Raw genomic sequence first — 16,033 nt, 5'->3', positions numbered from 1 at the left:
TCAGTCATAGTAAACGACAACACATTCAAATGTTAAATGTTTTCAAACATTCTGGTTTTGTTTTTCATTAATTTCTTTTATTTTAAGTTTCGCTTCTGAATATTCTTGCTATGGAGAATAGAATACAGAGATAGCTAAGCTCACTATTCCTATCACAGTTCCAGAGTTGAAAATTAGGACCTCTTGGGGTGCCTGGGTGGCTCAGTCGGTAAGCATCCGACTTCGGCTCAGGTCATGATCTCGCGGTCTGTGGGTTCGAGCCCCGCGTCGGGCTCTGTGCTGACAGCTCAGAGCCTGGAGCCTGTTTCAGATTCTATGTCTCTCTCTTCCTCTGACCCTCCCCTGTTCATGCTCTCTCTCTCTCTGTCTCAAAAATAAATAAATGTTAAAAAAAATTAAAAAAAAAAAAAGAAAATTAGGACCTCTTTGGAGGCATGCTTAAAAAAGGTGCATTGTAACTCTAAATGTAAGAGGACTTTAACTGTAAAATGGACCATGAATTTTATGTACCACCAACTTGAAAAAAAAATACAGGCAATCAAGCTACAATGCACCATCAATTTTAAGACACATTCCAATTTCATAGAAGTTAAAATGTGAAAATATGGATGATTTAGAATTGATAAAATATGGCAGTCTCCATGATAAAATGTAGCCACATCATTTCAGTGCATTCAAAGAAGACCACATATTATGCTGCAGAGAAAATCTGGGCATTTGATCATTTTAAGAGGCAAAATAGAGTTCCTACATCAATCTGGATCCTTTGGAATGATGCAGTGGAATTCTGTACTCCCTAATTTTGTACTCCGGAAATTCAAGGGGTCTTTGCTACCTACCCTCTCCCCACATGCCAGTGCAAACTCCAGAGCAAAGGGAATAATTCACAGCTGGCAAGATAGCAATTTGAACGTTCCTTGACAGTTTTGCAAAAAGAAAGTTCAAGAGAGACTTCTAATGCTCATTTAAAGCAATTGCTGATAGAGGTATTGCAATGGGGGACCTGGGGGCAGAGAACCGCTAAAGTCTCAGAATGATCCATGACCTATAGGCTCTCTTATTGTGAGACAGTATGAGAGGTTTATTCTTCCAAGGCAAGTGAATGCTTCACATCTGCCCTCTCTCCACCAGCCTGTTTTAATTCATTAAGCCACATTATGACAAACAGAGTAAACCATTCGAACAGGGAGGTGGAGGGCAAATACCATGTTCCAAAGGGTTCTGGGGTTAAACCAGGATAGTTAGTTGCAATATTCAAGGACTAGATTGAAAACAGGAAAAAGCAAAACAAAACAAAACAAAACAAAACAAAACAAAATCACTCATGGAAACAGGAAAGTGAACAAGCAGTGACAGAGGAAGCAAACTGAGTTTATCGGAATGCATTTTAGAGATACAATGCAAATATCTGACAGCCTTCTCACATACTTCTTGCATGTTTGGGGCTGGATTAGCCCTGTTTTTTCCACAGAGTGAGACAGGAAGCAATCAGCCCCATCATCCTTGACTAGACCCTTCTTCTTAACTCCCAGTGATAAATGTGGTTTCCCAAGGGAAGGAAATTCTAAGGGCATTATCTCCCCAGGGTGTACCAGAAAAAAAATTATTCTAAATGTGATAGACATTTGAGAGGTTCTGTTCATGCCCAGACATTTTCATACCTGGACACTTCAATTAAGACTAAAAAAAGTGTAATCTAATCTCATATTTATGTAGTCTGCCAAATCTTCTTAAAACTATTTTAGTGGGAAATCAAAAAGTTGCCCCCAAACTGTGCAGGATTCTTTGCTATTTATTTTTATTCTCATTGAGCATTGTTCTCTTGTTTGAAAGGAGAAAAAGGAATCAAGAGAGAATGTGCAGGAATGGTGTGCCTACATGATGTGCACATAACCACAAATTACAAAGAAACCCAATTTCAAGTGTGCCAAACTGCACAAAACTGTGAAACAATTGAAGCCAAACTGTGAGGTGAAAGGTTTAGGCTGTTTTTAAGTTTAATCTTTAAAGAGTATATGAACACACAAAAAAAGGACAGAATAAAGTTGTGTGCAATTTACTTTTTTTTTTTCCCAATTTACTTTTAAACTGTTTACTATTCCAGCATGGATAGTGCCATTTTAGATGCGTGCTTGTGCCATTTTTGATAGATTTCAGGTCATTAATTAGGCTTTAGAGCTTGAGGATTTCACATGTATGTGGCGTGTCTGTCCTTTAACGCAGTGGGTGCACCAGGGAGAGCAGCTGCAACAATTTGAAAGGCATTTCCATTGTGTGCTGCTCTCTGTGGTCCTGAGAACCGGAACTGAGGGAGCTTACCAGCCTGCTCCCTGCCTTGTTGCTATGCGGGTGCACCCTCCTTTATGGAAGGAACATAGGCTCTAAGTAAGGACAGAAAGCCAATTTCTGCTCATTGCCTTCAATTTGTTATTAATAAAATTAGTGCTAGATCAGGGATTTTAGCTCTGATAAAAAAGAAAAATTCCTCTAAAGATTGGGGCAACCTTTATTTTATTGATTTGCTTATTTATTATTTATTTATTGGAGCAACTTTTTTTTTTTAAATCACATGATGAAAGGGACGAGATTTCTTGCAATTCACGAATGGTAATCTTCCTAAAAAAAACATCTGTACAGACTAAAATGAAACTGATGATTCTCTCTAAGAAACAGAGCCCTCCTGGGGCTTATTCCACATAAAAGCAATTGCCTTAGTCTTTAAATATAGAAGATATTCCTTTAAACACAGTTGGAATTCATGCATTCCATTAGGGGCAGTCCCTGTCTCCCACCCCTGTATTTTCTCTTATATGTATTTATTTTTGAGAGTGGGGAGGGGCAGAGAGAGAGGGAGAAAGAATCCCAAGCAGGCTCCATGCTGTCAGCACAGAGCCCCGACTCGGGGCTCAAACTCACGAACCGTGTAATCATGACCTGAGCCGAAACCAAGAGCTGCATGCTTAACTGACTGAGCCACCCAGGCACCCCTGTCTCCCACTCCTTTAAATGTGTTGGGTCTCCTTTTTTAATTTTAATTTTTTTTAACGTTTGCTTATTTTTGAGACAGAGAGAGACAGAGAGGCAGATCACGAGTTGGGGAGGGGCAGAGAGAGAGAGGCTCCAGGCTCTGAGCTGTCCGTACAGAGCCCCACGTGGGGCTGGAACTCATGAGTTGTGAGATCATGACCTGATCATGACCTGATAGTAGCTATCAACCTTGAGATATAGCTACTAATACCATCATGTTTAAAGACAAGGAAATAAAGTTTCAGAGAGATTAAATAAATTATTTGGAGAAAACTGTAAGTGAAAGAATGAACATTTGGACCCAGTTTTGTCCAGTTCCATAATCTGTCCTGTTTCCATAAACTGCTGCCTTTGTCAAGGCTGTTTCCATAGGGTTTTGTTCAGAACCACAGGCACAAGCGGGTAAATGGTCGGGCAGCCCCAGGTAAATCTTTCAAGATGTCAATGTAGACATAAAAAATAGGGGAGGGGGAGAAGGAGGGTGAGGGGACAGAGAAAGAGGCGGGGGTGGGGGGGGAAGAGTGAGGGGTAGAGGGGGCAAGGGAGAGAGGGGGAGAGAGAGACACAGGGAGGGAGAGAGAGAGGGAAGGGAGGGAGGGAGAGAGAGAGAGATCAAGAACAGTGGATCAAGAACTAATCAAGAGAGAGGGAAGGGAGGGAGGGAGAGAGAGAGAGATCAAGAACAGAGATCAAGAACTAATCAAGATTAGTTCACGCTAGAGACAAACTAAAAAGCAGCCTGAGAGCCTCTAGGCAGTCCGCCTGACAAAGAAGAAAGGCAGAACCTTAAGTACTGAAGACCAGCCCTGCCCTGGGACACTTAAAGTCTCTAAAGCAGTAGATTGCATGCAAATACATCTCGGCTGTCCTTCCGCTTTGCAGAGTTCTGACGGGGCAGGCATGTGGGTTGCTGTGCCACCCTTCTCAGCTTCGGTGTGATCTTGTCCGGCTGTAGACCCCACCTCTGTGAGTCTGGAGCAGGCCCCACTAGCTCCCAGGTGATGCTGCTGCTGCTTGGTGATTGAGGGACCTTGAGTAGCAAGCGTGTAGAACAATCCTTAAGCAGGGGTCAGTCCGCTACAAAAACCAAGCTCCACCAAGTCATAAGCAATTTAGTTAAGGCAGTGTCCCCTGTTTCCTCATCAGTAACATGGAAGGGATAATATTCAATTGGTACTAGATGTCCGGCAGCTGTTGTAAATGCATTACGTAAAGTAACTTATTCTATATTCGCAATAATCTGAGTTTAGTATTTGTGATGATGAAAGTGTTAACAAAAGAGGCTTAAATTACCCACACCAAAGACCCATGGCTAGCATGTGGCCAAGACCGAGTATGGGTCTAGGCAGCTTAGCTCAAGAGCCCCTCTCATTAAAACCACCCCATAGAGGAGAGGTCTTGCTCGCATGCACGGGAAATACCACACTTAGTGCTCAATAAACCCCAGTTTCTCTCCCCTTCCTTCCCTTCTCCTACAGCAAGCTCGGTTGTCCTAAAGCAGAATCTACTTATACCTTAAAATTAAGAAGCTGATACCACTTTCTATGATGTGTGTTCCACAATGATCCTCTCTCACGGACTTCTCTGTAGCTCAGGAAAGCCTTCAGTGTTTAGAGATTTGCATGAATTGCTACTGTTGACAGAAGGAATTGCTTTGATCTCTCTTGCATTATTGCTTGATCCATTTGCTTCGTTTCTTTCCAGAAGTGCCAAAAAAAAAAAAAAGTCTGCAATGGATAGAAAATAGCATTTGCTACAGGGTATGGCTCTATAACTGTACCTTACCTTTAGCAAAATCAAAATCTAGATTCATCAAATATAAAATAGCGGTAGTTCACTTCACAAAGAGCTTTACCAAAGTCTTTTTTTTTTTTAAATAGTAAGCTCCCCCTGATGTTTTTAAATTTTTGACTAAGGATTTTTTGAAAATCAAAACGACTCTTTTTAAAAAATGTAACTATTGGGTTAAAAATTGGACGCAATACAAAAGACTGCTTTACATGCACTGGTTTGCAGATAAACCTATCCTACCAGATGAGTTCCATAGGAAAGATGAACGAATGAAAACTATTTTATATTCTGTAGTGGCAAAATAGCTTGCTTTAGGAAGTAGCTTCAAATATTTCATATTTAAACTTAATAATACCTTCCGAAGCATGATAGTTGTTTCTCTTCCTGGTGTTAATAGTAGAGAATGATGATGATATGATATGATATGATATGATATGATAGTCCAGCATGATATGATACATATACATACGATACGATAATAGATAGAACGATAGCACGGAATGAACTTTCTGCAATCCAGAGCTTAGATGTCTGGAAATACTTCTCTCACGTGCTAGAATAGTTTCATTTTTTCTGCCACAGTAGACCTGTCTCTCACCATATCTGTCACTTGGTAAAGCACACTGTGAGAATCTCAATTTTTAGAGTAAGTATGTTCTAGGTAAATGCCTATGTGGGTGAAGAGTTGATGAGGATGAATCATCTGATTGGCCCTAGGGGAAAATATGAAAAATAATAAAGAATTTGTGTTTTAAGAGTATGGGGTGTGGAGATGGGCCAGGGACTCTCAATACCAAGTGTTTTTATTTATTTATTTTTTTAATTTAAATTCTCAATGATTAACACAATACAGTGCTGGTGCATCACTCAATAGACAGGGCAATGACATGCAATAGAGAATCCAGAAACAAATTCAAATACTTAAAGGAATTTAGGATATAAAAGTGGAGGGGGCATCTTAATCCAGTTGAGAAAATATTTATTATTCAAAATATGGCATGGAGGCAACTGGTTCATCGATCACCTGAAAAACGTAAGTTGGACCCATGTAGGGTACCTCACACCAAGTATAAATTTCTAATAAGTCATAGATTTAACTGTGAAAATACATACCCCAAAATTTAAGGAAAAGGAAAGGGAGGATTCACTAAGAAGAGGAGGATAGCAATCTAGCCTAGCAGCCTCTTGAAGACCTGTGACAAGGGAGGTGGCACTCCTCTTCTCTGTTGGCCTCACCACCCACAACACCAAAGAGCCAGAGGACTTTTACCCCAGGTATTACAGTCTCTGAAGTCTTCCACTGCTCTCACACCCTTCCCAGTTCCTGAGCCAATCTTTGATTTTAATGTTTATTTATTTGTTTTGAGAGAGGGAGCAAGCAGGAAAGGGGCGGAGAGAGAGAGAGAGAGAGAGAGAGAGAGAATCCCAAGCAGACTCTACACCGTCAACGCAGGGCTTGATATCATGAGCTGTGAGATCACGACCTGAGCTGAAACCAAAGATCTGACGCTTAACCAACTCGGCCACCAAGGTACCCTGTTCCTGAGCCAATCTTGACTAAGACAGAAAACATATTAAAAATGCCTGCTCTTGACTCAGTCTTTTGTTCTGTCTGCACTTGGGGGCTGATCTGATGTCCCCATGCCCACTAAAACATAGCTTTTCTTTTAGCCTTGTTATGTTTGATAACCCTTTACATTTTTTCTTCCACTCCTTCAAGGTAGAGTCTTTGCACACATTTTAGGAAAATTATGTAACCTAACATTTGCCATTGCTGTCACTAGTGCATAACAAAATAAGAATTTGAATACTGATCTGATTCCCCAGGTCAATATCAATCTTATTCTTCTCTGTTCCCAGAGGAGAATGAGCTGCTCACAACAACAACAAAGTAATTGTTCATCTTAATAAATTGAATCCAAAGACCCTGAAGTGTATCGGACTATTCACGTGTTCATGCAAAGAATGTTCATGCTAATATGTGGTTGATTACAACATGGATTATTTGCTCATAATATACAGACAGCTATAAGATGAGGTTGCACATAGAATTTTTCTATCTTTATAATCTTCTAGAAAATAAAACATCCTGTCAGATGAAACCTGATTCCCTTAATGAGTTCACTATGAGAGTCACCGTGGCCTGCAGTTATTTGATTAAAAGAGCATAAATTGGGATGCCTGAAGGTTCAGAGGCATTTCCTATTGTAATTTAAATAAAGCAGTCTTGGGGCAGTAGACTTTACTGATGAGAGTTTAGAAAGGGATTAGTAAAGGTTTCATGAGTGAACCCAAATTCACCAAATATCCAAAGTTTTTAAATGTTACTAGAACCCACTGATCCTTTTTTTTTTTTTTGAGAATAAACATTCGGGGGCTAGAGAGTGCTTGAAGAGAAGAAAGGCAGATGCAAAATTAAAATTTAGAACGAGCAAAAGAAGTTATTGGTTTTTAGAAATCACTGCACACATTAAAAAGCCCTACGGTTCACGGTAAGTCTAAATTACAGTTGGAAGAGTGCCAGCTAGTTACAGAGCTCAGAAAAGGTGAAAATCTCCCAAACTAGAGTACAATTAATGCTGCCTGGGCTCTCTGGAATCCTTTCCAAATGTATTTCCAAATAAAAGTACTCTGTTTCTCTGTTGGATGCCAATAAATGGTAAAACTTAAACTTGAGAACTTACTACCCAGCAATAGCCAAGAGCTCATTTACAAAACACCATGGAAGGATCCTTTTCTCCATGTGACATGAAGGAGAAAAGGTTCCTTTCTTAAATGGGTCCTTCCACTTATTGGACATTCTACCCTGTACTATCAATACTTTGTTTCGTGGTAACGGATTAGTAACGACTAGTGGACGAATTTCACTGTCAAACTACATACTGAAGTTTCTACGGCTCCTAACTACACTATGTGTCTTTTCTGGTGGGCATTGGGGTTTTTCTTCTTCCCTCAGACCACTGCAGCATGCCCAGGGATGAGTGATAAGCAATGCCAGAAGTCACTGATCTTTAAAGCTGCAAGTAAGCTTTACCTCTCTCCTTCAGCAGATGTGTTAAACGAGGCTCAGAAAGTTGAGTGTCTCAGCCAAAAGCACACAGCTAGCCAGTGGAAAAAGCAGGCCTTAATTTCCAATTAAGAAATAAATTTGGCTCCTAATAACTAACATTTATTGGACACTTTGTCTGAGTGATACTGCACTAAATCCTTTACACAAATTTCCACGCTTTATTTGCAAACACAGACACACGCACACGCGCAGGCACAACCCACAAGGCCATTATTAGTATAAGCCTTCCTGGACGAATGAGGAAATTGGGGTCAAATAACTTGCCCAAGGTCACACTAGTCTTGAATAATGGAGCGAGGATTTGAATCCAGGCCTTGTGAGAGACACAGCGATAAAACTGACAGCATTCCTGTCCTTGAGGAACCATCTAGAAAAGGAGCTAAGAGGTGCTTACTGATAACTCTGCAGAAGTCATATATGACTACATACAGGACTGTGTACTCTGGGACACTGGAATCGATCCATAATTGGAAATGCAACCATGCCTTTAGCTTCATTAATTTTGAGCACACAGTAATCTCAGAAACGTACACAGATGCTCTGTGGGCAATCGCAACACTTACCACACAGAATGCGAACTATTTTTCTTCCTGTCTATCACAGCTGTCTAATTCTTCAGTTGGTATCTGAAAATCAGCTTCACTTCCCTTATCTTAAACCGAGAATCATTGTCTTTGATATTGTTTAGATTTTATCTTTGATAAAAGAACAAAACTTTCACCAAACCTAGGTTATCTGCGGCAGCCTTGGAAAACAGCAGAAAGAATTGGGCTATCTAGAATTTACCTGAGAAACATGAAAAAGTATACAGAATTTACACTTCCAGAAGGAACTCTCCTCTTCAATCACTTTCTTAAGGAACGTTAAGTTGTGGTTTTTCTTTTTTCTTCCCCCATCATATCATTATGGTGGTTTTCCTTTTAAAGAAATGTTTCTTAACTGGTTTCTAAAAATGTAGATGGGATTCCAGACACTGTAGGTTGCCTAACCAACAGTTAGTTTCTTCCATTTTGTTCTATACAAACATGCAGTAGTAGAGTCTGAAAATGCCAGATACTTCCTTTCCCAATCTCCTTTGCAGCTAGGGGAAGCCAAATGCTTTCCTGGGTAATAGACCAGGTCAGACAACAAAGGATTGGCCCAGGTTAAACAATATATATATATATATATATATATATGAGAAGAGGACGATTTTGACATCGTTCAAGGTTGCAATCTATCACTTTGGTTTACGACTGAACTAGCAAATAAGTGGTACAAATCACACACACCAGATAAGTCTACAAGAAAGGGTGCATGTGGTTACCCGGAGCCTGAGGAGTGGTGCCCAGTGAAACCCACCACAGTTCTCGGGAACCAAGAAACTGCAGTCTCAAGTCCTTTATATGACTAGACTAGGAGAGAGGCTTTGTGGGTTGTAGAGGGTCTGTCTGCTACTTTATATGGTGATTTCCTGCTGCATCACAGTTTCATACTTTGCAGTTCAATTTTCTTTTCTTTTCTTTCTTTCTTTCTTTTTTTTTTTTTTTTTTTTGAGAGAGAGAGATAGAGAGAGATAGGGAGCATGAGCACGGGAGAGAGAGAGGGAGACAGAATTCCAGGCAGGCTCAGCGCTGTCACTGCAGAGCTCAACAAGGGGCTTGATCCCAGGAACCATGAGATCATGACCTGAGCTGAAACCAAGAGTCTGTGGCTCAACCAACTGAGCCACTCAGGCGCCCTCTCTGGGTTCTATTTTTCACTGCATCGTGTAGCCTGTAATAGACCTCGTCATAGGCTTCTACAGAAGGGACAATATTCTCAGAAGCAAGTAGAGAATGACTTGTTTCTGGGAATGATTTTTTTTCTGAACAAAAAGAGAGAGATATATGTTATACAAGCTCTACTCCTCCTTACCATCCTGTCTTTGGGGCAGAACGTGAATCCTGGAGGTCAAGCAACCTGCTAAGGCTGGTTGAAGAGAAGGTTAAAACATTCTAGACTCTTGACAACTTGAATAAAGTTTAAAATCATTAGCCCTGGGTTTCCTACCTCTAAACTTCTTAAGAGAATAAGGGCTATTCTGTGACCTGCAGAAAACCTCTTTAAGTGATGCAATGGGCATGTTAATTCATTGAGGAAACAAGCCCTCAGAGAGGGAAAACAATATTTTAAGGGAAATATTCTCCAGGAAGAATGTTCTCTAAAGAGAACCTTACCTTCTTTGCCTCATCCTTTGGGTCTCAGCAGAAACAGCACTACTTCCAAAAACCCGTGGTATTTAATTAGGGCCCTATTTGCATACTTGTCCTTTTAACACTCATATTAATTTACAGTGATTTCTTTTAAAATTTTTTTTCAACGTTTTTTATTTATTTTTGGGACAGAGAGAGACAGAGCATGAACGGGGGAGGGGCAGAGAGAGAGGGAGACACAGAATCGGAAACAGGCTCCAGGCTCCGAGCCATCAGCCCAGAGCCCGACGCGGGGCTCGAACTCACGGACCGCGAGATCGTGACCTGGCTGAAGTCGGACGCTTAACCGACTGCGCCACCCAGGCGCCCCTACAGTGACTTCTTAAATGTCTCTCTTTTTGACAGGCAGTGCAATTGTGAGCCTCAGAAAAGCGGGGACGGGGGTGTCTGGGTGGTTTAGTAGGTTGAGCGTTCAACTTTGGCTCAGGTCATGATCACTTGGTTGGTGAGTTTGAGCGCCACATTGGGTTCGCTACTGACAGCATGGAGCCTACTTTGGATCCCTGTCTCCCTCTCTCTCTGCCCCTCCACCACTCGTACTCTCTCTCTCAAAAATTAATAAACGTTAAAAAATAAAAATAAAGAAAAGCAGGGACTATAACGAACATAATCTATACTGAATGCATCCCACCAGGCCTGGCGTATAATATTTCAGTTTTGTTGAGTAAATACTTCAATGAGACTATTTGAATCCCTAAAATCCAACCCCAAGTAAAAACCATTAACTAGGTAGGACTACCTTCAGTGGTTCCTTCACGTTAGTTCTGTGGCTTCCCTTTTATCAAAATGTTCTGTTTCCCAAATCCTACCTTTACTGCAGGTCTGCTTGACTTTCGCAAAACTTCATGCTGCCCGGCGACGATAATTCTGTGTTTCCTTATATAAGATTACCTGGCTTTAGCACCAGACATTGTTTAGAGTTCTGGATTTTCCATGAATAGGCTGGCTGATAAAAGGTTCTGAAGAGCTATTGAATAAATTAACACATGAACAAGTCACTTACATCAGTGATTGTTGCTGAGGGGGTTAATATCCTTGAGCCTTATTTCCTTAATATGTTAAATGGGGGTTTAACCAAGTCTTCATTTGGCAACTCGGATGTACGAGGTACCTAAGCCCTGACAGGAAGCATCTCCCTGTATCAATTTAATTGGATTTATTTAAATGGTGGAGTTTAGTGTCCTTCAAGAGTTTTATTTTTCTCATTACTTGAAAATGTTCTGAGTTTGTGGGATAAAATCCATTAGCACATGAGTACACATTTGTTTGTTATATTAATTAGGTGGCAACTTGGTCTCTGAAGGATCAGGAAAGCTTAGATTAGGATCGGTATTCTGCCACTGGGAGGGAGCTTAAGAAACCTTGTGTTCCAATTTCCTCAATTTACAGTTATTTTAGCAAACTCTAGAATTAGTTTTCTGTTGCTGCAACAATTTTCCAAAAACTTCGTGGCGACACAAATTTATTTTCTTACCGTTGTGGAGACCAGAAGTCTGACAGAGATCTCACTAGGCTATAATCAAGGTTCCAGAAGGTCTTTCTTTGTTCATTTCTAGAGGCTCTGGTGAGAATCCATTTCCCTGCTATTCCAGCTTTTTTAGGTCACATTCCTTGTGGCAGCCCTCCTGTGTCTTCAAAGCCAGAGATGTCTCATCTCTGACCCTTCGTCTGCCGTCATCTCTGACTACGACCGGGAGAGATTTTTCACTTTTAAGAATCCATGTAATTAGATTAGGCCCACCCAGAAAATCCAGCAGAATCTTTCCATCTCATAGGCCTTAATCACATCCTCAACGTCTCTTTTGCCATGTAAGGTAACTTATTCACAGATCCCAGAAATTAGGACATGGACACCATGGCACCTTGGGGGGCACGGGGGAGGCATTATTCTGTCTACCACACCAGGATTCCTAGCAACTTATTAATTTATGTGCACGATACACAGTCTTTACCTAAAGACCATAGAATTATTGAAAGGATACTCGGTAGGAATTCAAGGACTTGGGTTCAAATTTCAGGTAAATACTTCAAAGAGGGCATTGCAGGCAGAAGAAACTGGGAGATCTAAGAGGTGTGAAAGCACAGAGTGTATTTAGGGAACATTAAATTATTCAGCTGAAGCACAGTACAGCAGTAGAAGAGTCTTTGGGAGAAATAGGAAGAGGGACTGAATGTCAGATTAAGGACGGGGCCACCATCCTTAAAGCAATGGAAAGTCACTGAAAGTTAGTGACGATAACTGCATTTGCACCTTCTAATGGGTCATCTGGAAGCAAGACGCAGAGAGAACTGGAAGGGAGACAGTGCAGGTAGACAGACAATCTAAAGATTATTGCCTCCTTCGGGGGAAGAAGAGGTTTGGACCAGGGATAATGGCAGTGAAAACAACAAGAATGGGATGGCTGACACATTCATAGAGCTGAGTGGTTCTTATGCTTCAGTTTGATGCTGCTGAACACTCAGCATCATGGTCATGACCCTCTCTGGAGGGTTGGTATTGACAAATACCATACAAAGGCAATGTTTTAGTGTATTTGTTTAGGAAACAGTCTAGAATTTTTTTTTTTTCTAAGAATCACGTTCATTAGTTCCTGGGTAACTGTAATTTGGGGGTCCTCTGCCAGATAACTGGAGAAGTGAGTTCCAACTAAGTATGGGTAAGAAACAGAGCTTCAGATAGAGCTTTATAGCTGGGAGACATATCGATGTCAAGATATTCCTGGAAGGAGTATCAGGAGAGCTTTGGGGAGCAAGAGGTGTGGTAGAGGGTAGGGGGTAAAATAAATATGGCAGGAAGAGAAGATGAAATGCCAGGAGACTAGCTAAACACAATGAGCAATTTCTAAAATTTAAGAAAAAAAATTACGACGTTTTGAGATTTTTCTGAAAAGCAATCTGCTGAAATCTTGCCATATGCAACAATGTGGATGAAACTAGAATGTATTATGCTAAGCGAAAAAAGTCAGTCAGAGAAAGACAAATATCATATGATTTCACTCATATGTGGAATTTAAGAAACAAAGCAGATGAACATCGGGGAAGGGAAGGAAAAATAAGATAAAAACAGAGAGGGAGGCAAAGCATAAGGGACTCTTAAATACAGAGAACAAACTGGGAGGGGAGGGGCGGGGAGGTGGGTTGAGGGATGGGCTAAATGGGGGATGGGCATTAAGGAGGGCACTTTTAGTGATGAGCACTGGGTGTCATATGTGAGATGTGAATCCCTGGGTTCTACTCTTGAAACCAATCCTATACTGTATGTTAGCAAACTCGAATTTAAATAAATAAAATTTTTAGAAAAGCAATCTGCGTGTAGAATAACAAAACTTGGATTCAGGTTGCCCCTCGAATTCGAGGTGGTCTGCCAAAAAATTCGTTTAGCCGCGAGGAAGGCCCCTGTGGCATCCCTTCAGACTGGGACCTTAGACTATGATTCTATCTGAAAGACTTCATTTATTCTGACACGCTGTTACGGTCCCGACCCGATACTTCAGAGTTAACTTCTCCCGAGAGAAGCTGGCCTGACTCTTCTTTGTGAGCCTTGGCAAAGGTCGTAGTCTGTTGGTGGTATGGCTGTAGGCCCAATTCTCATCTAGTGAATGTAGTCGATGACTCTATGTTTTTGGTATGCAGGCCTGTTTGTGCGCACCAGAGAGAGAACTTCAACCTAAAGGAAAAAGCCTTGAAGGTATTTGAGTCTTACAACTACTGTGAAGTGTGAGGGGGGCTACCTTCTTATTACCGCACGGTCCTCTCTCGTTTTGTTAATAAAAGCCAGACTCCCATTTCTGTAGTTAGGGCCGCGGCAATGATGAATAAGGAGCGAGGGAGCAGATGAGCAGAACTGCGACACCCAGCGAGGACACTCAGCCTCCGGTACCGGTTGTAGATGTGGGCTACTAAAGGGGTCGCAAAAAAAGTGGCTGAGATCTTTTCTGACTTGCTAACTCTGCGTGGCTCAGGTAAATGGTTTTCCTGCCAGAGCAGTTAACGCTACCATTCCGCCTTTCTGGAATTAAATCGAACGTTCAGCTGCAGACAAGTGTCTTCCAAAGATTAAACACCTTTAAAACCTGAAGAGTTGAGTCGGATATCCAGATGTTTGACCATATGGCGTCAAACATCTGCATATTCATTTTCCATCGATTCAACCAGCCTTCAGTGAGATGTTTGGAAAACTAGGTGTCCGTGAACTAACTCACTGAGAGCAGGAAGGCTAGAGAGCATCTAGTTGCTACATTTTAGAGCTGATGGCAGAGTGGAGATAGCAAGTTGGGGGAGAGGGAGTGATTAGGGGCCCCAAGAGATAAAGCAATTTTTATTAAATTTTTGTTACTTTTAGTCATGTTTGTTATTAGGTAGATAAAGATGTTCTTGATTTCTAGTAATTGATCAGCTAGGTTTTGGAGGGTGCAGCAAAAAATAAAAAGACGTGGACCCAAGTTCCCAGATTCCTCAGTTTGTCTCAAAAGGAAAGAAATAAAGACCTTTTTCATGTACCACTAAAGCTCTCCTCCTTTCCAAGGATAAACGTTCATTCCCGTAGTATACATATGAAAACGATTTAGAGTGCCTATCAATGGAAAATGTATTAGCTAAGTCCCTTGGACCTGAAATTAATAGGAGAGCTTTAAGATTAATAGGACTAGAAATATCACTGCTTTCCCTTGGCATGATCTTTACGGCCTCTTCATATTTTTTAGGTTCAATATATTACTATGAATCTACTGTGTCTCATCCCTCAACTGATTTTTGTGACTTCTTAAGACCATGAAAACAACAAAAGCTAAGGAACGATTCTTTTTCTCTGTGCCACCCAGATCAAATGATACCTAATCCTGTTTATGTGAGTACTCTTAGAGACTAGTACACAGTATACAGAAGTTATGTATACTGGTGTTCCATAAAATCCCAAAATTTAATCAGATGATCTAGGGACATAGTATCTATTTTGCTAAAAATACCATCAGGTTCAGTGTTATTCTTTCAATATGAAGAGCCTAAATGAAGTTTTTCTGGCAACCAGTCATCAGGTATTTATTGAATATAAAGCTCGAAGTCTAAGAATGCAGACTTGTTTTTGAAGCATGTTTTTTTCTTTCCCTCTGACTTTGCATCTAGATAAACTGGATGAAGAGAGAAGTGATAGACAGTAATGAAAAGCCTAAGTTCTAAATTGTACATCTTGAACTCCAACACAACTTTAGAGTTTGAAGTAAATTAAAATCAGTTTGGCAAATTTCTAGATTCCAAGTTTATGTGTGTCTCTCTCGACATACAGTGCTGAGTGTTCATGACCCACTCACAGTCCAGGGAATGGACAAAATAGCTGCCTAGGGTAGACTCCTGACAGTTCAACTTGAATCAGGGTAATCTTACCTAAATGATGAGTCTCAATTAAAAATGGTAAGTTTCACTGTGGCAATTATAGTTGGGAAAGGAACAGGAAAGGGATTACCATTTGTTTAGCATTTAAAATTGCCAGGCATTTCCCATAAATCTTCTCATTTGGTTCTCATAATAGCCTTTTGAAAAGATTACTGAGATCCAGAAAAATAAAGTAATTTTCCCAAAATTGCATGCCTAGTAAATGGAGGGTAAAAATTCAAATCCAGATCTGTCTAATTCCAGACCCAGTATTCCATTACAGCTAGCTAACTCATAGTAAATTTTCATGTATCGTGTTGTAGATACATGAGTACTTAAAAATAGAATTTCCCATAGTTGAAATGAGATTGTGGGACGAAAAGGGATGAGATGAATACAAGCCTAACTTTGCCATTGATTCAGTGAATAATTGTGTCTCAGTCACTTTAATAGAGTGGCCTCCTCTTTTTCATTTATAAAAGCAGCTAAACAGAAAATTTAGGTTGGTCATTTGGAAAATGCATAGCTTCCAAATCAAATGATT

The sequence above is a fragment of the Lynx rufus genome, unplaced genomic scaffold (genome assembly GCF_022079265.1).
Source record: "Lynx rufus isolate CCGP_SWC_20201006 ecotype Redwood Valley unplaced genomic scaffold, mLynRuf1.p SCAF_10, whole genome shotgun sequence".
Lineage (NCBI taxonomy): Eukaryota > Metazoa > Chordata > Mammalia > Carnivora > Felidae > Lynx > Lynx rufus.
The sequence above is the reverse complement of the archived record's forward strand: the minus strand, read 5'-3'. Positions refer to the sequence as shown.